At 39.4% G+C, this 8,087-nt stretch overlaps 1 long non-coding RNA gene across 1 annotated transcript; it reads right to left on the bottom strand.

Moving 5' to 3' along the window:
- Positions 1–942: 942 nt before the first annotated feature.
- Positions 943–2,105, bottom strand: LOC306799835. The gene is made up of 3 exons (XR_013773697.1): positions 1,980–2,105; positions 1,280–1,368; positions 943–1,116 (listed from the first exon to the last, which is right to left on the bottom strand). It is a non-coding gene; the product is annotated as an uncharacterized lncRNA (long non-coding RNA).
- Between the last annotated feature and the right edge of the window lie 5,982 nt (positions 2,106–8,087).

Below are 8,087 nucleotides of genomic sequence, written 5' to 3'. Positions count from 1 at the left end.
ATGAGCCTAAGCCAAAATCTAAAGCATTATAAGGCCAGGAAGGTAAAAAGAATCAGGGCCAGTGCAAGCTTTAAAAGTCAGCAAAGAATTTTAAAGCCATATGCTGCTTAGCAGGCACCAGGGTAGAGGGAACGTGAGACTGGAGAAATATGATCTGCAGATCAAGTCCTAGTAACAATTCTGGCAGCAGCAACATTCAAAACCATCTGCAGCCAGTTTAGCAAACAATCTGGAACACCACCAGGAACAAATTAAAATAGTCAATCCTGGAAGTCATGAAAGTCTGTATGAACAAGAGCCTGAGCAAATGAAATGGTGTTTTCATGAGAATATCTTGCAATATTCTCAAAAAACATCAAAAGATTTTTTTTGCCCTCTCTTTCATGTGAAGGCAAAAAGCTGAAAGGAGAGTCATATGGGTAGGCAGAAAGAAAAATGTTTCAGCACTGGAGCTCCAAAGCAATCAAAATGCCACAGATTTCACTGGCAGCAGTATTAATACAAGTCAGGAAGAGTCCTCCTGTACACTGCAGGGCCTCAGACCCGGATATTCCACTACACTTTGCAGCACATGTTGAGTGCAGGAGCTGGGAAGCAAATGTGCTGAGAAATCCCACGGAGAGGGGTGTGGGTGAGAAAACTGGCTAGCATATGTCGTGCTCCGACATGTAGCAATTGAACTCTCACTACATGGATCTCATTGTGCAGCACCTCCCCCAGCAAGGGAAAAAAAAAACAGTGCATGTGTGTAAGAGGTTAGGAGTTTAGGATGCAGTGCCAACAGGAAACGGAAAAGGGGAGACAAGTAGAAAAACAGGCAGTTGTGGAGAATGCAAGGAAACACAACGCCATTAATGCTATCCAGTGAGCATCATGAATTGTCTGGGCTGAAGAGCAAGACAGAAAGTGCTTTCACAAACACTCAACACAGCACAGTCAAGGACCTCTGTTGTGGACTAGATCTCCTCTTTGGGGGCAACTTGTGCCTGCTAAGCTTCACTGCAGGACTGAGAGGCATCCATGGCTCCTGCTGCCTTATCTCCATGCCCTGCTCTGCTCCGGCAGAGAGAGCAAAGGCCTTCCCACCTACTACTCCAGCTCACCCTCCTCCCTAACCTGGGAGAGACAGGAAGGCTTTCAGTTGTGAGTTTGTCTGGATTTTTTTGAATCAAAAGGAAAGCTGAATTCAATCCAAATCCCTGGCACTTCAGATTCTCACTAGTTGAGCTGAATACCAGGAGCTATTGGAGAGCTCTTTTCACAGAGCAGTTTGACCCACCAGCACAGATGGAGACGCAGAACATACGATCTGGGCCAGGTTCTTGTTCAGATTCTGCAGGGTGTGAACAGGCGAGCTTCATGCAGTGTCTATTAAAAGGAACATTAGCATGGTATTAGCTTGTTTTTGAGCAGCCAGGAGGACAACATGAGAACAAAAAATTAACTTCACATTAATCTGGCTGTGACTCTTGTTTTAGCCACTCTACTCTTAGCTTTTTTACTCCAGAATTAATAGACATTTAAGCAGAATTGTGTCTACTTTAATTGCAAGTCCTATCTTCTTTGGCTTTGACAGGCAAGGTGAGCCTGAACCCTTGGTCCCACTCCTGGGGAGGGTTATGTTCAGGGCTTACTGGCATAATAACAGAGCTGTGATGGAGCTGGCTCATTCCCAAGCCCTGCTGCTCCTTTACTTTGCCCAGGAGAAGGGTGGTTAAGCTCACAGCAAGTCAGGGCTGATCTCACACCAGGTGATTGTCTCATTGCCATTCTGATTGTTTTCAATCCAGCCCTAAAACCTACAGTCAGAGCAAAATAAAATAGAACAAAGTGAAATAAAATAAAATAGAAAATGATAATAAAATTGAAATGAAATTAATGAAAAATAAAATAAAATAAAATAAAATAAAATAAAATAAAATAAAATAAAATAAAATAAAATAAAATAATTCTTTATATCTAAGGAAACATTTTATGACAGTCTGGGGCAGAGGAGGGGAAGCCAAGCAGGCACCTATAAAAACACCATTGCAATTTTTGTATCGCGGCTTTATTTAGTGCAGCGGATGGCACGCAGCACTCCGGGCTGGTGAAGCTCACAATAAAAAACCACAGAGAGCGTCCCCTGGCTTTTTAATTGTCCTTTCTACATCACCCACGGCATGGATTTGGGAATTAAGTGGTTTAGCGGCTGACCCGCCCGGATGGTTTTGATGGTTTTATTTCCAGACGAAGGGCAAGGCGGGCCCGCGCTGTGGGGCCGGGCGGAGCCGGGAAGGGCCCGAGCCCCACCCCGGGCAGCCGGGCCGGGGGAGCCCAGGGAGCCCGGGGGCCCGTCCCGGTACCCTCGCACACAGCCCTGCCCCTGAGAGGAGCCGGGCACGGCCGGTGCCCGCGGCATTCCGGGCTGGCAGCTGCCCGAGCCCCCGGGCAGGAGCGGCGCTGCTGAGGGAGAGCCGCAGAGCCGGCAACGGGAGCTCGCTCCTCGGGGCCCCAACACCGCCATGGCCAATCCTGCCGAGCCAGGCGGAAAGGACAGGTGTAAAAAGAGAAGGCAAGTTCCATTTTCATTCTCATCTGTGTCCCAGAGTTCATTTCATGCCCAAACTTCGATCCATCCCTATACCCCATGGTAGCAAAGCTGGCGACAGCACAAGCCCATGCCAGCTGGGATTGATGCCAGAGTAGAACCAGAGAGCGAGATGTGAGCCAAGAAAATTCCGAGTAAATCAAAAATCCCTGTCCTCGCCCTCCCCTTGCATGAGGGATGCAATATTCGGGCAAGGGGGTCACCAGAGATGGGAACCTAAACTGCGTCATCTGCCTTACATTATGTATGATCAATAGGAAACCCAGATTCCCCCAAAATGAAGAGTCATTTTGGTGTCTCAGCTTGCCAGAAGAGACCTGCCTCTGAAGGTCTTCAAAGCCCTTTATCCTTTTCTGTCACTTCTCAAGGGAATATAAGCACTGAGTTGAGCAGCGCTGCTTCATTAGGTAGACCCAGCACAAATCCCAGACCTATCATGCAATTTTTTTTTTTCCAAACTTAAAAATGCTTAATTCATTTCAACGCCTGTTTTTCTTTGAAAGTACAGGGGACTTGAAGCCAAGCAAATAAAGTTGTGAAAATAGAGATGAGTGTAATTTCTCACATTTTCTGTAAGGCTCCCAATTCACCATAATATGTAACAGGACACAGGGGAAAAATATTTTTTCACAGCTTTTTTCTAATTCTCCAGCAAATTAATTAAGTAGAAATAAAAATAAAAGTGCTTAATCACTTTTACCCAATGTTATTGTGTCATCATTAGGGCAGAAAGACCTAGAACTTTCAAAAATTAATAAACCACAATATTTAGCATAGATCCCATGAGTTCTGAGATATAACAAGTTCTCAGGAGCAAGACATAAAATGAAATGGAAGAAAAAATGAATTTTATTGAATAAGGTATCTTGCCTACAGCCTTCAGCACAAAATGGCCAACATAAAAGAAACTTGGGGTTTCTCCCTTCTTTTTAAAGAATGGTATTTTCATATACTTTTTTCATATGTTGAGAAAGGATGAACGCACTGTAGATGTTTTTAAAGAGCAAATGGATGACCAAGTAGGATTAGGCAGGGATATACCTCAAGAAGAGATCAGAAGGGAGATATCCTCCACCTCTTAAGATACACACAGAATTCATCATTGATCTTAAAGAGATAACTGAGATTTTCACAGCCACAGGAGAGGGGAACCAAGAGTCCTAGTAGGTAATTTGTGGACAAATCAAGTCAACGCCCAAAAATACACAAGGTGATGGCAGCAGGAATACTCTGTGTTCACAGGAACATTTCATGGATCTTGGGTGAAATTCTGAGGCTGAATGTAAAAAAATAAGTATTCTTTATTCTTTATTATACTTTATTAGTGAAATAGTTTTATTTCCCAGAAAGAAAAAAAAAAGAAATAATTTAAAATTACTGTAATTGAGTACTTATAAGCCCATTGATTAAGAAACAGACTAATGATAGTATTTCAAGTGGAAAATTTGTTCTATGGTGGAAATATCTATTATTTTCTTATTTCAAAATTGTTCTAGTTTTCTGGCCCCCAGAAGGGGCAATTATGACTTGAACTTGTCCAGAGGTCTGCTATTGAAAAAGCACATTAAACCACAGTTTCTCTTGTGTACTGACACCCATCAGTCAAGATCATTGTTTCACCATCCATCACCTGGTAAAAGAAATAATGCTGTGATTGTAATAGCATGTGATCCATATCTTCTGCTTTGAAGATAAATCTCATTTCAGGAAACACTTTGTCTGCCACCAGCAAGAGACTATTTCTGTATGAAAATGTGCTGTTTCCTTCAGTTTATGCCTCTTCTATTAAAAGTATAGGTCAGGAAGGTGATTGCATATGTAAAGCTGGACCTAACTAGGTCTGTGGTAGAAATGGAAGGAAGTCAGAAAAGATGCTTTCCCAGGTCCTTGGCTCCAGATGCTGCCTCCCAGTTATCCTCACACTCCCATTGCCAAGAATGATGTTTCACACAGGCTATCTAAAAGGGCTTCTGATAGCTTCTGGCCTGTAACTATATATTCCAGCCAGATACGTCTTAAAAAGTGGATTTTCCACCCTAGCCTAACTTTATTTCAATCAGAATTAAAGATGTTTAAACAATGAAACTAATATCTCAGAAGCTGTTTCAGAAAAAAATATTTTGCAATTAATATGGAATACTTTGTACAATGCTGTAATTATTTTTAATGGAAAGTAGTGATGGTTTGGAATTAAGAAGTCATTCTAGAATAAGCAACATGCTTATCAGTGTTTCTATGGATTCTTGAAATAATATTTTCAAGAAAGTTCCATTTAATTGTTTTTTCTCACATGCTCTAAAAGATTCCACTGGCAAGAGAGAAGTCCCAGCCCTTGACCAGAGTGAAACTCTGTCCAGCACAAAAATCAGTGGCAAAAAATATATTGACTTGGATGGGGTAAGCACTAATCTGGAACAACTGGAACTTTCATTACTGTAGTCATTTTCCTTGTAAATACTTCTCAGGTTAATACCATAGCCTTGCTGTTTTCTTAAAAAGTCTGTTTTGTTTTAAAATGTTCCCCATAATATTGTAGAGTAGAAATATTTTAAATGGGAGTAGACTCAGTTAAGAACTAATTTTTTCCCACATAGTTCTTCCTTTCTTGGCAGGAAATCAAATAAAGCTCACAAAAAAAAGGGGGATTAGCACCATGAAACTAAAATATTTTTTACAAATGGAGGTGTAGAGAGAAAGCTGTGGTTCTGAAAATTTACAGGAAACGAAAAGCTGTGCATCAAGTATTCACACTCTCCTTCCAGATAGTGAACTGGGGGTGATTCATCTTTCCATTAGACAATTCACATGATATATGTCCAATTACTTTCAAGATACAAATGGATATAAAGTTAAGGGTACTCTACAAGGTTTCAAGACAGCTTTAATTGATTTCAGTGGGAATTGCATTTATGCATCTAAGGGGAGAATTCAGCTGTTCATATTTAACGTGTAGAATCTCAACATCCTAAAAAAATGTTGCAAGAATCTGAAAAAATTGTTTAGTTTTTTTTTTTCTCAAGAGAGATAAGAATGCTGCAGCTTGCATGACATACAGAAAAATAATTTGAAAATACAGATATTCACATTAACCAGGATGTGATTTTTAAGTGCAGTGATGCAATTCAGATAAGAGACTTGAATCTCAGATCAGAAAGAATTTCCTGAGTTTATGCTAAATTTGTTTCAGATTTCTAAAAGAAATAACAAGGTGCACTTGGGAGAACTAAGGATTAAAGACTGATGCTTGTTTATATTTTTTCTTTGGAGAAGTTTGATAGGCTGATTTGTCATGCCCTCATGCCCCTCTGCAAGGAATGACCTGCTTATGTGGTAATGACCCTTTAGAGGGTGATTTCAGCCAACTCAGAGTGTTGTGCTGTCCATCAGTCCAGTAGCTAATTCAGTTTGGGACTGGGGAACCTGTACCTCCTTCAGTCCCAGATACTCTCTCCACTTTTTCCTCAGTATGAGGAAGGGAGAAGCAGCAAGGCAGACCCTATCAGATGTTTATAAAGCCACATGTTTTCTGGCTTTGGCAGGATGGCTGCAGGTTGTGCACAGAAGTGTGAGTGTAGGGGAGTGTTCAGCCAGCAAGAGCCAGCAAGATTAGCACTTCTTAGCATGTGCATTTGTGCATTTTATCCTCAGCAGATGCCAAATCAATTGGCACCAGGACAGGTACTAATAGTTATTGTTTTCTACTCATATAGTTTTCTCAGTGTAATGTACAGTTAGTAGAATTGCTCGTTCCTGTCAGTATGGTTGGTGTCTGACGGGCCTTAATTGAAACAAGTGCACCATGTTTAGTTTCAGACTTGTAAAGGAACTGTATTTCATGCTATATTTTCTTGCAAGAAAATCCAGACAATATTTTAGAAGGAAACAGTACATTTCACCCTTTTGCATTTAGTCACTTGACTCTCTTTAGCTCACTTGTGTCCCACAAAATCTCCTTTGGGCAGTGGTAGCAGAGCTAAAAGCTCAAAGATTTATGACTTCAATTGTTTAGCTCGCTGGCAATAATGCATCGTGATAGAAGCAATGGTTGGAACGGGCAGCTATGATACCATTCTTTTATGAAAAACTGTAGTTGGAGATAAGGAAGGCAAAAGAAGTCTCTGGTGAATATTATTATCCTCTGGAATTATCCCAAAAAGATTTGCAGTTTCTCTATAGACTGTGGCTAGAGTTCATTGATCCAGAGACTATCATCCTGAATAGAGATTAAAAACAGATGGCTGTAGATGTCGGCTTGGCTACAAATCTCAAAAGAAAGAGAGGGAGTACAGTGGTGACTGACCACAAATGAAAGCATTGAAGGGATTCTTATTTTTTTTCCTTTAATTCCTTATTTCATTCCTCTGTAGTTTTATACAAAGTCCGTTGTACTTAAAACTCAAATAATCTCAGCACAGAGAAGGTATGCAAAGTATACTGAAGTAGATCAAAATTATATAAAGTATCCTAAAAACACACTACAATGTCTTTTATGTGGGGCCTTTGTGAGGTTATTGTGCTGGAGCAGTGCATTGTCAGTGAAAAGGGTCTTTGTATAAACTGACTTGAACTGATGGTAATCCATTTGCTTTAGTGGTTCAGGTCAAGTGAAGAGTAGGTATAAATTATGTGCCCTCATGAAAGTGATAAATATACTTTACCTGTTAAAACAATACAGATAGTGAGCCCCCAAATATTTTAACTGTCAAATAAAAATCATTGGTTTTATTTAACAGATGCACATATACAGATTTGTCAATATAATAAGAAATATTAGTATTCATGTAACCTCACAGACCAAGATTTCCCATCTACTTTCGTAGTTTTTAATTTTTATTATTGCACAGTGCCATTGAAATTTTTGAGTAATGATTTCTCTTTTTTCTCCTTTTAATTAAATTAACAGAGAGATGAAATTCTGATATTTCTCATTAAATAAAAACTCCAGAAATCTTTAGTACATGCTGATTGAAACAATCTATTTTGGCAATCTATCTAGTTATCGTAGTCTAATCACAATAATATCAGTCTAGAAAAATTAAAATCACTCTATTTCAAATTGTAAAAATACTTGAGATTCCAGTTATAATTCTAGGTATTTTGTTTGGACTTTATGTTATATTAAAATCTCCTTTACTTATAGCATGATACTCGATGCATTTGAATGGGTTAGTAAATGAAACCAATAAAAGAATAATTCAATTTTGTTTTTTACTTTTTTCATGGTGCTCAAAATCAATAGGTCAGGTATTTTGAGAATAATGAAATTGCAATTTTATCAGGAAACTCTTTCATTAAATTGTTTTCTGTTTCTCTCAGATAGCAAGTCACAGGTCTGGTTAATCAATGAAATACTCATAGAGTTCATTATTCAGTTTTAATTCAGCTTTTTAAAACATTTTCAAATGCAAGTTGAGTTCAAAGAGTTTTCAGCAGACATCTCCTTAAATACCAACAAATTAGTGGAATAAATAATGATAGCCTTGTTTGCATAATCAAT

This window comes from Erithacus rubecula (assembly GCF_903797595.1).
Source record: "Erithacus rubecula genome assembly, chromosome: 3".
Classification (NCBI taxonomy): domain Eukaryota; kingdom Metazoa; phylum Chordata; class Aves; order Passeriformes; family Muscicapidae; genus Erithacus; species Erithacus rubecula.
The sequence above is the reverse complement of the archived record's forward strand: the minus strand, read 5'-3'. Positions and strand labels throughout refer to the sequence as shown.